The 21888-nt window shown below is 48.1% G+C and overlaps 1 protein-coding gene across 2 annotated transcripts in view; it reads left to right on the plus strand.

The window, feature by feature from the left end:
• The window catches only part of DYNC2H1 (dynein cytoplasmic 2 heavy chain 1), a 1763151-nt gene that overhangs the window by 1402958 nt on the left and 338305 nt on the right, over positions 1-21888 (plus strand). The window lies entirely within an intron of this gene.

The raw sequence follows: 21888 nt of genomic DNA on the forward strand, positions 1-21888 counted from the left end.
TAGCTCTTATATTTGTTTTGTGTCTCATGCAGTGTATTCAAATACAGGTTCACAAAGCATGATTCTTTCTAGTAATGTTTTCCCACCCTACACACCATATTGAATCATACAGAATGGTTTAATTGGAAGCTCTTTTCCCTCGTTCCCCATATATACCTTATTTAGCCTTCAGTAATGGTCATCACAAAATAAATTGTAGTTGACTATGGGGAAAACATTCTTGAAAGAAATACATGTGATTAATACTGATCACACACAAGAGTGCATGGTGAGGTGTGTGTGTCTGGGAAAGTGTGAAGGCGGTGGGCAGGCAGGTAGAGACCTTATCCCCCCCCTCTGCAGATCGACTGTCCCTCACTTAATGAAACCGGAGTTTCATAAGTTGAGAGGGGTGAAGGTCTGATGCTCCACACCTAGAAAGGGACCCGAGGAGGTACCATACCTGAATTACATATGACATCTAGTTTGTGGCTGAAATTTCTGAAACTCCCTAAACACAAGTGGAAACTACAAAATATAGCAAATAATTATCTAATCCCAGACTCCTCCAAGTGAAATGATATGGCAATAGAGACTTATCCAGGTTTTGGGTCTAGAACCAATTTGCAGTGCTACCGAAAAAAGATAGAGCACTACAAAACGTTGAAAAGAAAAATCACAACTACAGACACATTGGGAAAAATAGAATGAGATTCAGGGTAGCAATGGTATGCTTGGTGGATTAGGTAAAGAAATAAAAGCGGATTTTAATACTCTCACTGTAGTTAGAGACTTCTCCAATTATTTTTTACAGATTTTTATCAATATAAACATGAAACAGCAGCACTGTCAATTATACAATAAAAGCAATAAGCCAGTGTAAGATAGGGACATTTAGCACAACAATATGCGATGGGAAGATGCCACTCAAGAACGAAGGAAGGTCCCCTAAGGGAGAGCATAGTAAGTTTCAATAAAGTGCAACAAACAAACAAATCAAGCACCCAGGTCCACCCGCAACCCACGGGCTCCACACCACTTCTCCCCCAGAAGTGTATCTAGAGCTATACAACAGGATAGCCCTCCCCACCGCCCCCCAAACATTACACTAGCCCTGCGCCAATATCAGTGGGCAAACACAGCAGAGAAAAGCTGTACGTCACTCCAAATGCATAGGTACCAACTAGGCAGGGATTCAATAGGGGTGCATACTGGGCAGTGGGGAAACCGCTAGTCAGCAACATCATCTTCAGTCAGTCTCCCATCCCTCTTTAAGTTAGCCAAGATGGTTTCCCAGGCTCTCACGAAGTCCATGGATCTCCTACCGCTGTGCTTCATGCAACCAAACAATCAGTTCCCATGACGCCCAGTGCGATACATCCACCCTTCAGGCCTCTAAACAGGGGCCCTCAGCTTATTTCCAGAGTATATTCATTCTACGTTTGGCAAGAACCAATGCTAAATCTATGAACTGGGTAGTGACTCTCTATTTAGCAGAATACACGTCCAGGAGACAAAACCAGTGCGTAGGTGTAAGAGTATGATTCGTTGTGTCCGCCAAAAGACGCACCACCTCAGCCCAGTAAAAGGTCTGCTGAGGGTACCCCCAAAGCATGTGAATGAGTTAAAGACTCCTCCAATGAAACTTTTTTATGATTAGAGACTGAATTTTAGCAGATGGGAAGCAAAGCACGAGCAGCAACTATTTGTCTCAGGAAGGTTTGAAGGTGAGCAGATGAAAAAGTCCTGGTTTGCAGTGGTTTGAAAATGTCTGTGTACGGGCTCTTTTTCTGTCACTGAAATATCAATAGTGATGTATAAAGCATACACACTTCCAACATAGGGTTGAGGTGTTCAGTAAAATCGATGAGTGAGCATAGTGATGGCGCAAGATTGCCAGCTTGGGTTACTCATAATACACCAATACTCACCTGGGCCCATAATCATACACACGATAAGCCGGTAGTCTATTTGATGCTGATCAGGAATTATTAACCTTATAATGACTCAAACCTGTACATCATTACTTACCAATTCATTGTCACCTTGATTCATAAGTGCTGTAGGTCAATGGATCAAGTAGTTAGAATATTAGGCATAAACCAACAAATTACCTTATTTCATGGAATGATCACAGACTCAGGAGAGTTTTAAAAGCTTTATATATGCAATATTTTGTGAGACAAAAAAACAATGCATGTCAATCGCCAGTTTATCAAGAATAAAAATAATGATCAAAAGGAAAATCTTTGGAGACTTAGTAAAATTTCTAGACATTGGTACCTGGGAAAGATGAGAAAGGGAAACGGTACAAAGACATACCACACAGAATTATATGTTACATGGAATGGTGCGATGACCAACCCCTGGCCAAGGGCTGGAAAGAAAGGGGCTCCCGACTAATCAGGACCCAACAGGTCAGGACAGTTGCAGGACAGGACAGGTAATCTTCTCTAAGTGCAACGCCAGTGTTACACCCCTCTCTGGTGCTACTCTTGTTCCCTTCTAGATGGATCAAATCTTCTCCTTCAGCAATCTCCCGATTCGTCAGAGTGCTCGACCAGCCCTCTGCGCTCTGTGACCTCCACGATCTCCTTCAGCAACGTTGGGTCAGTGACAGGTCGGACAATCTAACAGGCTAAGCCTATCTTAGTTATACCAATTTCCTGTGTATGTACCACCCCCTAATGTTTCAATATTCGTGTATTCCCTTCATTCGATTGGTCAGTGAGACGGGGAGAGGTCATCACACCATACTAATATGAAGTCATCTTCTTTGACTTAATTGTTCTGAGTTTCCACCCTTAATTTTATTCTCCCATGCTTTTAATCCACCCAGCAACATTTATATTACTTTAATACAATGAATTTGTATTTGTACACATTTTCTTCCCCTCTCTGGGTCAAGAGGTAAAGTTCTCAGGCGCATCACTGGTAAGATGGGACTTGGCATTCTTTCAATGTCACAGCTCGAGATCTTGCAGTGTTCCCAGCACATGCACATTCAGGTTTCAAGATGGCGATACAAGTCACCCTTCAGGCCCAAATACGAGCTAAGAGCAAAATTAAAGAAGGACATATTAAAATACTAAAATAAATGAATGCAGTGTATACCACTTATTTGTACTCTATTTCCATTACTTTATTCTAACTATTGCATTAGCAGATTAGCAAAACAATCAAGGTTTAATTCAAGCATAGGCATATGCGTTAGCATGCAAGATTCAAAGTGGCCATTTTAGACACTGCTGCGCAGCTGCAAAGAATTCCCACCAAAAGCAAAAGGCGTCATACTACGTAGATGCAGTTGATGCATGTGCAGGAGGGTTCCCGCGTTTTCAGCTGCCATTTTCATACACACAGATTATTCGTTAGTATAGCACATTTAAAAGCTTCCCCTAGATACAGTAATGTAGTGTGGTGCAATTATTAGTAATCACACAACATGTTGATTAACTTATTACATTTTATTTCGAGAGGATTGAATCCGAGCAAGTTTCTTTACAGGTGAAATCTTGCTCTATCAATAGCACAATACTCGAGCCCAAGAGAGAGGGAGTCACTGCTGTGTCAAGTAAGTTGCCTTCCTTCATGAGAAGAGCATCCTCACATTTGCAGATGTGAACAATGCAAAGCTAAGAAATATACTGAGTTAAAAACATTACTCAGTAGATAGATGGAAATTTCCATGTGCTATCTAGTGAGGCTGAGTACTGCGGAAGGTCAGAAAATCTATATTTTCACACAGGTTGATGTTGCCAGAATTAATCTTGACCATGTTAATTATACAGCTGGCTCAGGCTTTGAATATAAAAACAACTGAACCATGTTTGTTGTTAGAGCCAGAATTGCTTCTGTTCTACCACCTTCTAGTTTGAGGAAGAAGGCAATATATTTTGCTATATTAAATGAGCATAACAATATTTAAAAATGGTTTTACTTGTTGTACCATTTTGCTGCCCTGCCCCCTCTTTATGGCCTTGCCACATAAGTGTAAGTGTCTACTTTGGTGGATCCCAATAGAGAATTTAGAAATCTAGAATAGAGACTTTAAAAATCTGGAAAAAGACTGTCCAGAAGAATAAATGGATTTACCCTAAGGTGGTGGTTCAATTTGTGCAGAAAGCCAGCCAGCTTTAGGAAAGTTGTGAAGAAATAGTTATTGGCATATTTTGTGTGAGTGATGTTTTTCCATACAGGATATTACATTATAACCCTAAGATGATAAAAAGTTGACTTTCCTGAAGTCTGTCATATCCCTGTTTTTAGTCCCAGTTTTGTCCTTCCAATTTATTCTGGGTCTTGAATGTCCTCTCCACCCTGACGAAAGAAGGTCCCAGGTCTGTTCTTCCCCCTCTGCATGTCTATCCCTTTTCATGTCACTCTTCCACCCACAAACCCGGCAAACTTGTTTAAAAAGAAGTGAAGGCAGCACTCAGGACAACTCACTGGAATGCAGCTATCTTTTGATGCCTTCATCAATGTTTAACTCAATGTGAAATCTCGGGAGAAGTGCCAGGCCTGATGGGCACCCCTTGTCCTCAGATTGGCTCTGCGAAAGGGGGTGTTAATATCTAGTAATTGAGGGGGGTTTCTGTAAGTGGGATTGGCTTCTAACCCTACCAGACTGTGGATCCTGTTTCCTGCTGACCTCTATTGGTGGATCCTCTACTCCACGAATCCACCCCTTTCTCAGTGTCTCACTTCTTTGGTGCTCATCTCAGAACACCATTTAAAGGTAGGGGATCAACAGCCTTCTTGCTGCCAGTATGGCTAACAATAACAGGGATATGCACTTGGAGGAAGGAGTTGTCTCCCTATTTTCCTATCCTATGCCACCGCTCCACCCGCAGTACCTGGTGTGATCTCTAGTCAGTGGAGATGCCAGAGGACAGAACATGCTCTGGCAGCGGACCATTAACAACAGATGGCCATAATGGATGCTGCAATGAAACACTAATTTTGACCCAAACTTAACAGTCCTAGTCTTGAGGAGGTGAGTGGAACTATGGAGGGAACCACCAATGCCAGTATTTCATTATGGCATCTGTTGACCCCCACACATTTCCGTTCAATGTTTCTTCACCTGTGGCTAATCCTATGAGGGAATTAATTACCATTCCTGTCCATTGACAAAGATAATTCTTCAATGTTGAATTTACCACTTCACGGATCATAGATTTTCAGTTACCTCCTTATCCATAAGTATGTTTACTCCTGCTTCTTTTCTCTGATTTCAAAAAAGGGTTACAAAACAGTACATCTCCATTTCCCCCTCAATTAGTTTCCTACCAATTTCCCGAAAAAATGTTTAACAGGTTTATCATGTAGTTGAGGACTAATTACACAGTGGTTAGAGATTGTTTGGGTAACACGGACTGAGAATTTTGTCTCATCTGTAAATGTATAAACTTTGGGTCTGCTGGTTTATGGTAGTGTTAAGATTTATTTTATGGCACTCAGTCTGTCTTTTTGACAGAAATGTAATTTGTGACCGGCATGTCTGCCATATATATATTTTTCAACAAATTTTATTGCCGTTCATCATAATCACATTAAATCGGCTACAATCATTACTAATTTTTTACCATCATTTATGTTATGGAAAACTACGGTTGTAATATATTCAGTGGCATCTTGCCATATGTGGTTAAATCAACAACTGCACCCAGCTAAGGATAAGAAATTACATATCATAAACAGTGAAAAAAGACTTTCTTAGTTTTTGTACATTATAAAGTTTTCATCCGCTACAATACCTTCTCCAAACCGTAGGCACCTATAAGTGGCCTGTAGCCTGACCTATTTCAAGTAGGGGCTCCAACGTGGAGGTATCCCAGATAATGCCTCTCAAATTCAACAATTAACAAACATATGCTGGGTGGTATGCTAAATCTCAGGATCTAGGAAAAACTTTTATATATATGTACTATCATAAGCGGATGGGGGTAGTTGAGGGAACAATCCAACCATAAGTCTACTACCCATTCACTCCAGGCGCTTATTACATGTAGTGAAATCCCTCCTGCAACCCATAGCGAAACCTTTCATGTAACCCAACCCTCAGAGACTACCTCCTCCGTCCCTTGCTATTATTGCCCAGTGTGTGCCATCTTTCATTTTTGATCTCTGGGCCGTAAACGCTCCTCAGACCCCCATCGGGGAACCATATCCACCACTGCCCTCTGATTCTTGTTCCCGCTCCGGGCGCTTCCAGGTATCCAGTGTCTCTCTCCATTGCTCCGCAGTGGGGTGCCTTCGCATGCCTCTTGCCTTCTCCATAACCAGAGCCCTGCCCTCCGCACCAGCCCAGTATGTAACATCTTGTATCCAGACTTCCACCACGGGGCCGGTAGTGGATTTCCAGGTCATTGCTATCCTTCTCCTGGCAAAGACTATAGCCAGATCTATAAATCCATCCCCAACTTTTTGTTAAGGTGGGTGAGGGAGGAGCCCCAGCAAGCAGACCCCAACCGTGGGCACAGCGTGCCCCCCGCATCTTACCCACCACCTCCACCAGTTCGTCCCAGAACGGTTTCCAACTGGGAATGCCCATGTCATATGTATAAAATCTGCATCTTCGCAACGACACCTAGGGCAACTCCGGGCTTCACCACCATAGCAAACCTTAGTCTACGGGGTGTCATATAGGTCATATGCAGGTAATTGAACTGTGTATATTTCAACCTTGAATTATGAGAAACTATTTTGGGGTAAGCTGGTACATTCTGATTCCGAGAACTACCTCTCCAGCACCATCTCCCAGCGTTCACGCAATCTTGTCAAAGCATTACGGGTTGCCTCAGACAAGGAGCTATATAACCATTTCACCAAATGGCTAGCGGATCCCAAGGGGAACAGGGAATGCTACACTAGGTGTGTTTTCGGCTCTTCTCCACCACTTCCCCACAATTTCTTAAATGTCCATATCAGGGCTTCATATTGTAGGAATGGGCCAAAAGGGAGACCAGCATCCTCTACTAAGTCTTCAAAAGGGGCAAGAGTATTTTGGTATTTTGAGACCACAGGAGACCTACTTTGCCACGCCGCCTTGCACCAGCCTTGCACCAGCAGACGCCGCCACCGCCGAGAGTCACCACGCCATAGAGAACCGCGCCGCCGCTCCGGCAACCACATCACCCGGCAGGCCTCGCGGCGGCGCGTTGGGTGACGCGCGCAGACAGCGCACACAGCACCGAAGGGCGCCATAAAGCAGGGCGAACCCCGGCAGAGCGGGAGAGACCACAGGAGTCCTACTTTGCCACGCCGCCTTGCACCAGCCTTGCACCAGCAGACACCGCCACCGCCGAGAGTCACCACGCCATAGAGAACCGCGCCGCCGCTCCGGGAACCACATCACCCGGCAGGCCTCGCGGCGGCGCGTTGGGTGACGCGCGCAGACAGCGCACACAGCACCGAAGGGCGCCATAAAGCAGGGCGAACCCCCGCGTCGCGGGACGCGAGCGGGACACCCGGGGCTAAGCCCGGGCAAAGGGCGGGCCCTCTACGGCACGAGTAGGCCAGGCTAGGCCACCTCCCTAAAAATCATCATTGAGCACCAGGGATTAGTTCCAGCAAGCTCATTGCCAGTGGAAGTGTTATTGCCTTTGGTTGACCGCCTCACAAATCCTAGTTACCAGACGGAGGTCGGCAAATAGTTTGTATAAGCTGCCACCGAATCGCCCAGGAGCTTGGAAAGAGGAGGGGGCCTTCGATGACAAGTTGATATCACACACAACACCACTACGAAGTAGGAAATGAGTCCGCTGGATACCTGTATAAGGCGCTGAAGTAAGACATTTGTTTTTAAACTTTGAGAGTTATACTTTGTCATTTTATTGAGTTGTGGGAACAAGACTATCACACCCCTTTGTATAACTATGCCTAAAAGAAATAATCACATGGGATCTGAAACGCCAAAGAACACTATGGAAAACTACCTTGTTCAAGTGGTCAACAAGATAAACAATGAGCGTAGACAGTCGTTGGGACTGTCTCAGTCACCTATTCTCCCTCCCATGAGCCCACCCACTTCCTTGCAAACAAATGAGTCTCTGCTATTAGACTCTAACAATGATGCTCATGAAACAAACTCCCCAGTAAATGTCAGTACTGATACCAGTGCAGCAAATGTGGCGGATATTGAGCCACATGCGGACAATGACTTAGATGCACAGGCTGTCATTGTGGTTGAAGAAAAAGAAGAAGTGGAGGACGAACCAGCTGCAAAGCAGACCACGAGGGCAGTTAGAGCCTGTCGTAGATTACAAAACAAACGTGGGGGGGGCACGTTCTGGCAAAAAATAAGGTTATGTCACCACCAAAGACAAAAAGCACTCGCCAGAACCATGAGGAGAACAAATCGAGGGAGACATCGGATGAGGACCTACTGTCAAGAATAGCAGAGCTGTTAGAAATAAAAATCCAGACACTTATCAAGCCACTTATTAGCAAGATTGATAAACTTTCTGCGGACATAAAGAAATTGGGAGGTACACAAAATGTATTAGCAGATGTGATAGGAAACGTCTTAAGTAATGTTAACAAGGGCCACGATTGTCCAAAGGAAGATAACGAATCTGGGTTAACATCAGATGTTACCCCACCAGGGCCAATTCTTCCGGAATGCCCGCAAACTGGCCCCATTAACAATGATTTGCCACTAGAAGCCCCAATTGCTCAACTAATTGATCCACAACATGTTACAGTGCCCCCTAGTTCTGAAGAAGACAACACAATTTGTAGTTGAAGCATCGCCATTGGTGTTAGTTCTAGCTAATACACCAACCCTATCATCGGGTCAAACCGAGTCAACACCGTCACTCATAAGTAAGGCACTATACTGGCTATCAAATAATATGCGGATAGCACAGGGGGGTGAACAGCGGTTGGCTGACGAAATCAAAATGGCAAGGAGGGTTAGATGGATAGGAAATAAGCAAAAAAAATGGAAGGGCGACTGTGTGATATTAAATCTTTCAAATCCAGCTGCTCTTCCCGATATTCTATCCAATATTCTTCCACCACAAAGAAGAAGTAGTTCTATAATCCCCCTTACATTAGAATTCTTTTATAATGAGTCGCAAAAAGCCAATAATCATAAGTCCCTGAAGCCAGCTTGGTTAGCGAGAAATAATGGATGGGGTGGGGGACCTAAAATGTTTGACACGAACTATGCTGCTAAAAATAGGGCTGGCCCATGGCAAGTTAATCAACATAACATTCCCTGTTCCACCACTCCAGGGCAAAATTGGAATTTAATGGGCAGACGAGGGCCGGGCACATCTGCTAACAATTGTGGGGCCTCAGGTAATGGCAACTACAACGGAGGATGGCCAGGTGTGCAGCAGAATCTATTATATCCTATTACCCCTGCACCCATAGGCAATGGCAACCATAACAGAGGATGGCTGGGTGCTCATCAGAATCCAGCATACCCTATTACCCCTGTACCTAGATGGAATGCACCAGCAAATGGTTGGGGTCTTTGGGCCTCCTCCTATAATTGGGGAGTTAGTACCTCAAATAGGTTTGAGGCCCTAGCTGGTCTAGCTGATTGCGATTGACTTGATGGTGGGGCTTTGGTAATGTCATGTGGCATAGAATATACACATCCTAGTTTGCATCCTGAAGTTGTACCAACGCAGATCGCACTTGTTAAAAATTCTCAACAGCCACTGCATTATGTTGACATAATGGCACAAACACCACACTTAGATGCAAATGGGTCTATTATACAACAGCAGGTAACAGGGAAACTAGATGTTCTAGAAATAACAAAAATAATCTGTTGGAATATTGCAGGTTTGAAAAAAAACCTTTCAGATCCGGCCTGGCATGACTACCTGGCTAGTGGGGATTTAATCATGTTCCAGGAAACTTGGGGGCTCGAGAATTATTTCAAGGTTGATTATAGATCTTTTTTTATCCCCGCAGTTAACACAAATGGGGGAAGACCTTCTGGCGGCCTAACAATATGGGTGAAAATCACAGGTGGCTTGTCCTTTAAGCAAATTGATACAAATAATCCCGACCTTTTATTACTTGAGTTAAAAAACACTAAGGGTTGTAGCATTTACGTGATCAATATTTACAGTAGACCACATCGATCGTGTAAAGAATCATCAGTTGTAACCCATTTGAGTAATATTGTGGCGGGGTTTGATCAAAATGCTATAATGATTATAGGTGGTGACTTTAATAGAGGTTTCGAACCTATAATAGGCCTAGAAGACATCCACAAGGACGAGGACAGCGCCAATAATATCCCCTTGGTTGACACAAATTATAAAGCACCTTGTACAGTGAGTGCCCTACAATTATTGAATTTGACTCTCGAGTTAGGCCTACGTGCCTGCAATGGGCGGTTGCCCTCAGATTGCCCCAGTAAACCAACATTTATCAGAGGGGCGAATCCTAGGCATTTAGATTATTTTATAGTTTCTCTGAATTCATGGCCCATGATCATCGACCTAATGGTGGATGACCGCACGGAAAGTGACCACTACCCATTGATCTTATCTGTCCAGACTCAGATCTTTAAAACCCTTGATAAAAGTGCTAAAAGTACTGTTTCCTTACCACAGGACCCTCTAGTGGCAAACAACCGTAGATCCCTGAAGTGGCCAGTGGTTTTAGGTGACACAACAATTATTAGTCAAATCTATAATGTATTTGTGAGGCACATGTCCCCTCTTTTAGGAAATAGTACTGTTACCCAAAATCCTTGTCTGATAGAATCCCATGATCATTTAATTGATCAACCTGGCGAGATCCTAACTAGGGCGGTAAAAAGATCACATAACGCCCAAAAGAGTAAACAAACAGGGATCACCTGGTACAACCATGAATGCCGGAGAGCTAAAACAGACCTAATTACAGCGGTCAGGGGGGATTCAGCGGACATTGTAAGAATTAAGAGAGCTCAGTATAAAAGAACCCTATTAATGGCCAAAAAAGAGTGGGACGAAAGGGTTTGGTCAGATTTGTTGGATGCATGTAAGTGTAAAGACCAGACCTCCTTTTGGAGCCTCATCGCTAGAGGCACCAGGGGGGCGACTGAATGCAAAGATAAATTCTTAGAGGAGGAAATTTCACCTTGTTATATGCTTGTGAAAGTTCTGGCGAGATTGAAGGCTGGGATAGCTTGCAGCCTCTTTTGGCTGCGCATGACACACCTCTTGTCTTCTCCTTGACAGAAACAATTTTAGCAATCAAGGCAGTTAAGCCAGGGAAAGCGCCAGGCCCTGACAGAATACCAGGTGATCTTTGGAAGCACGAGAACTATATTTGGGCCCCTTATATCAATTTATTATCTAATGATATTGCTAGAGGAGCTCCTGTCCCAGAAACCTGGAAGGGGGCGGAGATTGTAACACTGTTCAAGAAGGGTGACAGGTCAAATCCTTCGCATTATCGGCCTATCAGCTTAATTGACGTGTTGCAAAAATTTTTTGCCCGTCAAGTCCTTAGCCGGCTATCCACTTGGATTGAAGAACACTCTATCTATACAAAATACCAGGCAGGTTTTAGATTAAAGATAAGCACTGTAGACCAGGTTTTTAGATTTTTATGTTTAGTTTGGAAATATACGATTATAAGAAGTTCCCATATATACGTGGCTTTTGTTGATTTGAAGGCAGCCTTCGATATGGTTCCAAGGGTAGCCCTATGGAAGACATTAAACAAGATGGGCGTCCCCGGGAATATCCTTCAAATTTTAATTAGACTTCACGAGAACAATTACGCACGAGTTAGATGGGGACCAAACGGAGAAGTCAGTGAGAAGATAAAAATAGCGAAAGGGGTAAGGCAAGGGTGCGTAATGGCACCTACCTTATTCTCCTTATACGTCAATGACATCCCCGACACTCTTTTGGGCTGCGAGCATGACTCTCCCAAATTGAGTGGGCAAGCCGTTCCGGCATTATTGTTTGCAGACGACACCATTTTAATCTCTCAGACACCCAGGGGGCTTCAAAACCTTTTAAATAAATTTAGCTTGTATTGTCACGACAAGGAACTAGAAATCAATTCCTCAAAAACAAAAGTTATGACAATCAACCCTCATAAAGGTTTTAGTAAAGTTTTTAAGAGTGTCTTAAGTTTGTCTTAAGTTTGTCTTTTTGTCTTAAGTTTGTCTTAAGACAAACTTAAGACAAAATCCTAACTTCTGTGAATACCAAAAGTAGTAAGTTCATTCTGTGAATGCCAAAAGTAGTAAGTGCATTCTGTGAATACCAAAATAGTAGTAAGTTTAAGATTGAGTCTTAAGTTCATTCTGTGAATCGGGCCCCCATTAGGCAATCCATTTAGAAGCAGGATTGGAGAGTACAGGGGGGTGCCTACCGTCTTGGATACCCCTTGCCTCCAACATCTGAGAGCCATGGTCAGGAGCGGCGATCATCGTGGGTTGTCCACCGCTGGGTTAAGTACTTTGGCTAGCAACCATGAGGAACACGTCCTCCCCTCCATCTAATCTATGTCTACCAGCATCATCCCTTCTAACCATTGTGCAACCCATTAAAGTTGGAATGCTAAAACGTTTAACTCAAAGTGCGGCACCTCTAGGCAAACCCTTCCTCATGGGTCGTAGGGTTGCCAAGGACACTCTCTGCCTTTCTGTGGCCCAGATAAGGTCTCTCAATAAGGAGTCTAGTTGACAATACCATCCAGCCGGTACTGTGATCAGGAGGTTGATGAAATAATATAATAAGCACAGGAGCATAACCATTTAGCATAGGACCAGAGCCATGATAGGTAGACGTGAGGAGCACCAGAAGGGAACACAAGATGGGAGAGTCCTCCCTAGGTTATCCTCTCGGAGCTCCTCGAGGGTGTGGTAGACATAGATCCCTAGGTTTTTAAAGGTGGACTGCACCCAATTAAGCTCCACTGGGAGTTCCAGGGGTGGGGGAGCAAAGGGCACACCGGGAACAAATAGGCCTTAACCCTATTAACTTTTAGGCCTTATATGTTTTCAAATTTCCCATTAGCTCAAGGGCTGTAGTGGTGCCTATCGCTACATCAGCCAGGTAGATCAGAAGATCTTTCACGCATAAAGAGATTATATGTTCTCGCCCTTGAAGAGGTATTCCCATACCTTCCCCACCTGCCCTGAACAGAATTGCTAGTGGCTCAATCGCTAGAGCGAACAGAAGCAGAGACAAGGGGCAACCCCGCCTGGTCCCCCGAAAAACTCCATATTGCTAGGACACAATCTTACCCATTCAAACATGCGCCGTAGGGCCTTCATACAGTAGTTTCATCCACTTCAGCCAATTTTTCCCAAATCCCATCTATCTCATAGTTTCAAACAGTCAACCCCACTGCACAGTGTCAAAGGCCTTTTACAAGTCAATTGACAGGAAAGCTGCTTACAGGATATCTAGGGTTTCCGAGTGAAATAAGACTGTGTATGGTCTCTGCAATTGAAGGACGTGTTCCTGAACGGTATAAACCCATTCTGATCAGGATGGCTTAAGGCAGACATATGTGGGCGCAACCGGAGTGCCATGATTTTACTAAGGAGTTTAAAGTCCATGTTTAACATGGAGAGTGGGCAAACGTCTGACATGTTAGCTCCTGGGCCATGGTCTTGGGGAGAGGGATCACTACTGCATCGCACAACAAGTCTAGAAGTCGCACCAGCCGTAAAGATTCCGCATAGTGGGCCACAAGTCTAAAGGCCAGTATTGGGACATACACAGAGTAGAATTCAGCTTGGTGGCCTTCTGGGCTGGAATGCTTTTAATGGCAACCTCGGACTTCCTGCTCTGTCACTAGACCACCCAACGCCTCCCTGGCCTGGGGATCTAATTTCCTGAACGGCAATTCACCCAAAAGTCAATTTGTCTCTGAATTGTGATCTGGGGCAGTGCAAAGTACAAGCCCTTGTAATACTCGTAAAACAGAGCGTTAATTGCCTCGGGATCATAAACCCTTTCGTCGCTCCTATCCCTCACCTGTGTGATTGCAGAACCTCGGGATTCCGACCGAATCAGCCACTCCAACATTCGACCCGGTCTCCCTTCCTCCTCTTGCACCTTCATAAGGTATCCCCTGTAATCATGGCACCGCATCCGTTCTAAGGCCTCACTGTAATGCGCATGCGCCTCTCTTAGGCCTTCCGGATCCTCAAACTCTGTTCCCGGCAGATTACCCAGTCAATGCAGTCTATCCTTTAGTGATTTCAGTTCCAAATGTAGCTCTCTCTGGGCCCCTATGGATTGTCCTAGGCAGTGTCTACGAATTACTGTTTTAAATGTCTCCCATTCCACCTGTATCGTGTAGGCTGTCTGTGTGTTATCTGAAAAATAATTATCTGAAAGAAACAGGTTAGTGTTAGATTCCTTACCTTAGAATATCCCCAGGCATCAGACTGGATCCGGAAAGTTTTGCGTAGCAGTAACCCTGCCCGTAGGTAGGCATCTGCGTCTCCACGTCCGGCATCTGCGTCGTGGTCGCCGGGATGACGTCGTCAGAGTACTTAGACGCCGCCTGGGTTCAAACCCTGTGACGACTGTAACCGCTTGATGTCGGTTAGCGACCCCTAAGTCGGTGCCTTTATTGCCTCGGGCCGACCACGATGACAAGTCGTGCCCCGACTGCCGAGCCTTGACATCGAAGGCTAGGCGGGAGCGGTCCCGTAAGTGCCTCGAGATCCGGCAGTCGGCCCCGCGCCGCTCCAGGTGCCGGAGGAGGTCGAGGGACAGGTCGCGGGGCCACAGCAGTCATCACAGCTCGGCGAGTTGACACCACTAGTCGGGCTCAAAGTCCTCAGGTAAGTTGAGGCACAAGAAGTCAAAGAAGCGACATCGCTCTTTCTGACTCCCACCAACGCTCGCGTGACGCGACCGGGGGTTCGGGTGACACCACCCACGCGGCTCCCCCGGAGCCGCAAGCACTGCGTCCAGCTCCACACCCGCCGACCACGATGACAAGTCGTGCCCGGACTGCCGGGCCTTGATGTCGGAGGTTAGGCGGGAGCGGTCCCGTAAGCGCCTCGAGAGCCGGCAGTCGGTCCCGCGCTGTTCCAGGTCCCAGTCCAGTAGGAGGTCGAGGGACCCGTCGCGGGGCCACAGTCATCACAGCTCGGTGAGTCAACACCACTCGTCGGGCTCAAAGTCCTTAGGTAAGTTGAGGCACAAGAAGTCGAAGAAGCGACATCACTCTTCTGACTCCCCCCGACGCTCGCAGGACGCGGCCAGGGATTCGGGCGACACTGCCAACGCGGCTCCCCCGGAGCCGCAAGCGCTGCGTCCAGCTCCACACCCGCCGGTCCCTATGCTGAACGCGAGATCAGCGCCTTCCTCATGGCCATGAAGTCGCGCTTCCCTCCGTCGGCTCCCGCCGAGGTGCCTTCGGGCCCCGCGGGCCGGCGGCTCCGTCCCCGGCACCGTCAGGTGTTTCGGTCCCGGCGCCGTTGACGACTTCAGTCCCGGCGCCGTTGACGACTTCAGTCCCGACGCCGCAGGGTTCCTCAAGATCCAGGCCTGGATCCGTGACAATGCTGGTCGACCCTACGACCCCTCCGCTGGCGCCGTCACCAAGGGTGTCGCCCCCGGCACCGTACCCGGACGACGTCATCCCCGATCCTCACTCCGGTCCGCATCTGACGTCGGACTGGCACCGCCCGGCGCTGTCTTCGCCGCCGATCGGTGAGCCCTTCACCGACGATCCTGCTCCATCTTTTATTCCTGACCTCCCGTTGAGCCAGGACTGGGCAGACAAACTGGGGGAAGCCAGTGGTATGGACACTTCGCCCAACACTGGTTTTGTCTCCCCTCCTACCGTGGCTACAAAGGAGGGGGCTGCTTACAGCCTGGTGTTGACTAGGGCAGCCAAGGCCTTGGCTCTTGAGCTTCCTGTCGCGGCCGTGAGGACTAACCTCCTCACTGAGGTGCTCAAACCCAGGCAAGCTCCTTGGAGCCTCTCCTGCCGTTTAATGAAGCCCGCACGGACGTTCTCTTGGGTCCCTGGTCTAAGCCCTCTACAGGCCTCCCTGTAGATCGGAACGTGGCCCGACGCCACCGCCTGACTCCGGGCGACCCCAGTTTCATGTCCGTTCACCCCACCCCTGAGAGCTTGGTGATCCAAGCCTCAACCTCCCAGACCGCATTCCCGACTGCCCCTCCGGATCGGGAATCCAAAAGGTACGACCAGTTCGGCAAGAAACTATTCTCCTCCCTGAGTTTGGGGTTGCGATCTGCCAAAACGGCCTGCCTTTTGGGCCGTTACTCCCACTCTCTGTAGGATATGGTTGCGGAGGTGCTGCCGCAATGCCCTGCGGAGGTCCAGGCAAAGCTTACCCAGGCCCTGGCAGAGGGAAGGGGTGCATCAAGATATTCCATTCGGTGTGGACTGGATACCACGGACTCGCTAGGCAGGGCGATTGCAACGACGGTGGCCGCCACGCCTGGCTGAGATCCGCCAACTTTTCGGGCAATGTTCAAGCCTCCCTTATGGACATGCCCTTTGATGGCATGTTCTAAAAAAGGGACAGGAAAAACCTTCTGCCATGTGTTTCTCTAAAGAACTAAAAACCATAAACAAAAATGCAGGGCTAAAAAGCGTAGGTGGATGAAGGAATACAATGATGACGAAAAAGAAAGTGATCAAGACAGAAAAAACGAAATATTATGGCGACAAGGCGGACAGTGCTCTGGAGCGTTTCAAGGACTCCAGGGCTACGACCAAGTCCTTGGGTCTCGGCCAACGCCAGCAAACTTCCGCCTTTCGTCCCTTTCGTGGCCAAGGAAGGGGCGCCCCATCACGTCAAGGCTAGCCGCAGAACCAACCTCAACGCGGTCGCGGATGTGATAACCGCCGCGGCGGTTCCGGGGGACACCGGCAAGGTCAGTCCACACCGGTCCCCGCAGCATCTGCCTCGAAATCCTCCTAGTCCGAGTTTTCAGGCCCATTCGACGCCAGTGGGGGACTGGTTCGCCATCACCTCCTCCACTGGCGCTCCATCACATCGGACACGTGGGTGCTGCAAATCGTCCGAAGGGGCTACTTTCTCCCCTTCGAGGCGACCCCTCCAGCCATGCCACCGCAGTACCACCGCATGTCGGGGGATCACTTGCGACTTCTCCAAGAGGAAGTTATGGCCCTCTTGACCAAGGGGGCTGTCGAGCGCGTTCCTGGGCCAGAAGTAGGACGTGGTTGCTATTCCCACTACTTTCTGGTACCCAAGACGGGCAAAGGAGGCCTACGCCCTATCTTGGACCTACGGAGCGTCAACGGCTTCCTCCGGAAGGAGATGTTCAAGATGCTGACTTTGGCTCAGGTCCTAGCTGTCCTGGACCCTGGAGCCTGGATGGTAGCGTTGGACTTGCAGGACGCATATTTCCACATCCCCGTCCTGCTGGCCCACCGGCATTACCTGCGGTTCACGGTAGGCCATGAGCACTTTCAGTTTACCGTGCTCCCCTTCGGCCTTACCAGCGCCCCACGGGTGTTCACAAAGGTGATGGCGGTGGTCGCAGCTCATCTGCGCAGATTTGGGGTTTCAGTCTTCCCCTATTTCGACGATTGTTTGTTGAAGGCGGGCTCGCCCCAGACAGTCGTCTCCCACCTCCAGACTATGGCTGACCTCCTGCACTCGCCGGGGTTCTCCATCAACGTGCCGAAGTCACAACTGGGCTCCTCTCAAAAGCTCCTTTTCATCGGAGCGGTTCTGGACTCAGCGCAGTTTCAGGTTTATCTCCCCGAACAGCGGGTACGGGATATTCAGGCTCTGATTCCGATCTTTCAACCTTTTTCCTGAGGCTCGGTCAGATTGACGCTGCAGCTCCTGGGGCTGATGGCCTCCTGCATTCTTCTGGTGCATCATTCCAGGTGGCGGATGCAGGCTCTGCAGTGGGACCTGAAGTGTTAGTGGGCACAGCATCAGGGCAATCTGTCCGACCACGTCCAGATCTAGGAGGGCACTGCAAGACGGTTGCAGTGGTGGCTCACGAAACGCGATTGGGTCAGCGGCAGATCGCTCTCCCTACGCCAACCGGAGCGCGTAGGGGTGACGGATGCGTCCCTCCTGGGATGGGGGGGCCACATGGGGAGAGGGAGATCAGAGGTCTCTGGTCTCCAGCGGAGTCCCGGCTCCACATCAACCTTCTGGAGCTGCGGGCGATCCTGCTTGCACTAAAGGCATTCCTTCCCTCTGTCCTGGGAAGTGTAGTGCAGGTGTTCACAGACAACCTCAGCCATCGGAGCATGATGGATCACGAATGGCGTCTGAACTCGGACGTGGCGCAAGGCCTCTGTCAGCAGTGGGGAGAGCCTTGGTTTGATCTATTTGCCACCGAAGAGAACACGCAATGTCATCAGTTCTGCGCGTTGGAATTTTCAAGGCGGCACTCGCTCGGAGACACTTTTCGTTGCGAGTGGAGCTGCAGTCTGTTTTACGCCTTTTCGCCTATACCACTTCTACCCAGAGTGCTGAAGAAGATCAGGCGCGACCGGGCCCAAGTCAGCCTTGTGGCTCTGCACTGGGCACGAAGATTTTGGTATCCCGAGCTACTCAGCATATCAGTTGATCTCCCGATTTGTCTACCTCATCAGGAGGACCTTCTGTCGCAGCAGCAGGGGACTGTCCTCCACCTGAACCTGTCCAGCCTCCACCTCCATGCGTGGAGATTGAGCGGCGGCAGTTGAGGCCATTTGACTTGCCTCCTGAAGTCTGTGATGTGATTCTGGCAGCCAGTTGTCCCTCCACAAAATCGGTATACGCCTGCAGGTGGAACAAGTTTGTGGCATGGTGCACAGCAAAGGCTGTGGATCCACTCTCTGCCCTCCTTTCAGAGGTTCTCCTCTTCCTTCTTTCTCTTGCCCAGCAGGGCTCTGCTCTGGGCACTCTTAAGGGCTACCTTGCTGCCATTTCTGCCTTCTTGAGGCTTCCTGATCAGCGGTCTCTTTTCAAGTCCCCTGTTGTAAATAGATTCTTGAAGGGCATCATGCACATGTTTCCCCCTGTTCCTTTCGTGATGCCTCAGTGGGACTTGAACCTTGTTCTAACCTATCTGATGTGCGCTCCTTTCTAGCCACTTCACAATTGCCCTCCTCGTCTTCTGACTCTTAAGACTGTATTCCTGGTTGCCATCACCTCTGCCAGGAGAGTGAGTGAGCTCCAGGCTCTATCTTCTAAGCCTCCTTTCCTTTATATCCATCCGGACAAAGTTGTTTTCAGAACGCGTCCTTCTTTCCTGGCCAAGGTGGTTACGGCCTTTCATATCGGGCAATCCATCACCTTGCCCACCTTCTTTCCGCCTCCTCATCCCTCGAAAGAGGAAGAGAGGCTCCACCGTCTGGACCCAAAAAGTGCGCTCTCCTTCTACCTTGATCGCACACGCCACTTACGGTTGGACGACCAGCTCTTTGTTGGGTACGTGGGCGCGAAGAAGGGACGGGCGGTGCACAAACAGACCATTTCTCGGTGGGTCGTGTTGTGCATCAAGGTCTGTTCCTCCTTAGCTATGAAGGAGCCCCCTGTTGGGCTGAGGGCCCATTCCACTCGGGCCACGGCGGTTACTACTGCCCTGGGTCGGGAAGTCCCCTTGCAGGACATCTGTCAGGCAGCTACATGGGCCTTGATGCACACGTTTGCTAGGCACTACTGCCTGGACAGCCAAGTCCGGAGAGATGGCTTTTTCGGCCGTTCCGTTCTCCAGGACGTTCTGGTGTGATCTTGGTTCGCAGACCAACCACCGGGGTTGGTATTGCTAGGGTATCTATTCTAAGGTAAGGAATCTAACACTAACCTGTTTCTTTCAGATGCACACGTTACTTACCTTCAGTAACAATATATCTGTAAGAAACAGTAGTTAGTGTTAGATTCCTTACCGCCCCACCCATCCTCCCCGTTCTGCGAACCGATATCTAGGGTTGAGGTCATCCCTTTCAGGGCCCTTGGTTCCCGGCACCAGTGTTGGACTCTGTCACGGCTCAGCGTTCCTGGCGCGGAAAGCTGTGTACAATAACTGACGTCAGCGCACGAGGACGGCGTCTAAGTATTCCGATGACGTCATCCCGGGGACCACGACGCCGACCATGGATGCAGAGCCGCAGACGACGCCTACCGATGCGCAGGGGTACTGCTACGCAAAACTTTCAGGATCCAATCTGACGCCTGGGGATATTCTAAGGTAAGGAATCTAACACTAACTACTGTTTCTTACAGATATAGCGTTACCGAAGGTAAGTAACTTGTGCATCTATAGTGAACTTTAAGGTGTTCTTAAAGTAGACATCCTTCTAGGCCAGAAGATTAAGCCGCCATAGGCAGATCAAAGGGCTGTAAACTCGAGCAGCAACAGACAGTGAGAAAATTGGGTACACCCTAAATATTCAATGTGCGGAATGACAGTCCCAAGGGCGTGCGAGCACAGAAAGGCATCTAAACCTGTGCGTGGGTGATACATGGGTGAATAAAAGGAATAATCTCTTACTTTAGCATGTTGTGTCCTCCAAATATCCTCCATCCCCCAGTGTGTCATCCAATCCTGCATTCCTGTTGTGCCACCGTACGCCGGAACCCCTGGCAGTGGGGTCGTCGAATGATCCAAGAAAACATCAGACACACTATTAAAATCTCCCCCCAAGATGTTTATCTCCTGCAGCTGAGTTGGCCAGTGGAGCCGAGAACCTACGTAGAAAGGGAATTTGATCTTGATTGGGGGCATACACACTCCCGAGGGTAATCTCCGGTCCCCACAGCCTCCCACTAACCAGAACATATCAGCCTTTTTTATCAATGAGCGGGCACTGAGGTTCAAATGGGACTCTTGCCTTCACCCATATCAGCATCCATCTGGCATATGCTTAAAAGGAAGTAGCGAATATGTGACCCCTCCATCTTCTGCACAACTTCTCCACTTCACACTGAATAAGATGTGTTTCCTGCAGCATGGCTATTTGCACTCCCCGTCTACGTAAGTATCTATGGACATTATGCCGCTTGTTTGCAGACCTCCTCACTCTGATGTTCCATGTCATAAATTTTAATGCGCATTGTTTTGTAGCCATAATAGGTTGCTCATTATCCTTCATCCCACCCCCCCCCCCCCCACAAGTTAAACAGTGCAAGACCACCAATACACAGAAAACAAACAGTTATGAAATGAAATGTGTAATGTTTCGGAATGTAAACCTCCCCTCCCAAGAGCAGTCTAGCAATGGCCAGCTGCCTCAACCATGAATGAACCATATGTTGAATTAGGAGACCCAAACTAGGCAGAGTATCAGCCTTCCAATAGGGGACAGGCTAAAGTCTAAAGAAAACTGTTTCATGTTACAGGTGCACCAGCCCAAATCCGCTACAAATGCCCCAAGATTTCTGCCCAGTTCAAAATCCGGATAATGTGTGACACAAGCTGGGCGCCATATCTTCTCCAATTAACCTCCCCTCAAATTATATCATCTGCTGATCTCAGAGTTACATCTGGGAGCTGAGTGCTGTCTGCTCATGGGGACTCAGATCCAGATTCCCCCGTCTCCTTCACGGATGGAGATTCAGCCTCTGACATGCTCCCCAACCCTTTCAGAAACATCTCTACTGCCTGGAGGGCAGCGGATCTCTCCTTTTCCGTTTGTGATTGACTTGGTTTCCTTGCTGGGCCACTCCGGGCCGTCTGTGGTGCGTCTTCCTTTTTAATGCTGTTTGTGTGGCCACTGCTCGTTCATCAGTAGGCTGCAATCCGGCCTTATACATTTCAAGCCACTCCCAGGCCGCCGTTGGATGGTAGCAAAAATGAACCTTCCCATCCAACAGGATTCAAAATGTGGCCGGGAACATTAGAGAGTAATGTAGGCCTTCATCACTCAAACACTCTTAACCTCAAAAAATTAGGTCCTCTTCCTTTGCACCTCCATCGTGTAATCCGTGAATAGAGAGACCTTACTGTTATTGAT

This window comes from Lissotriton helveticus, chromosome 8, assembly GCF_964261635.1.
Source record: "Lissotriton helveticus chromosome 8, aLisHel1.1, whole genome shotgun sequence".
NCBI lineage: Eukaryota > Metazoa > Chordata > Amphibia > Caudata > Salamandridae > Lissotriton > Lissotriton helveticus.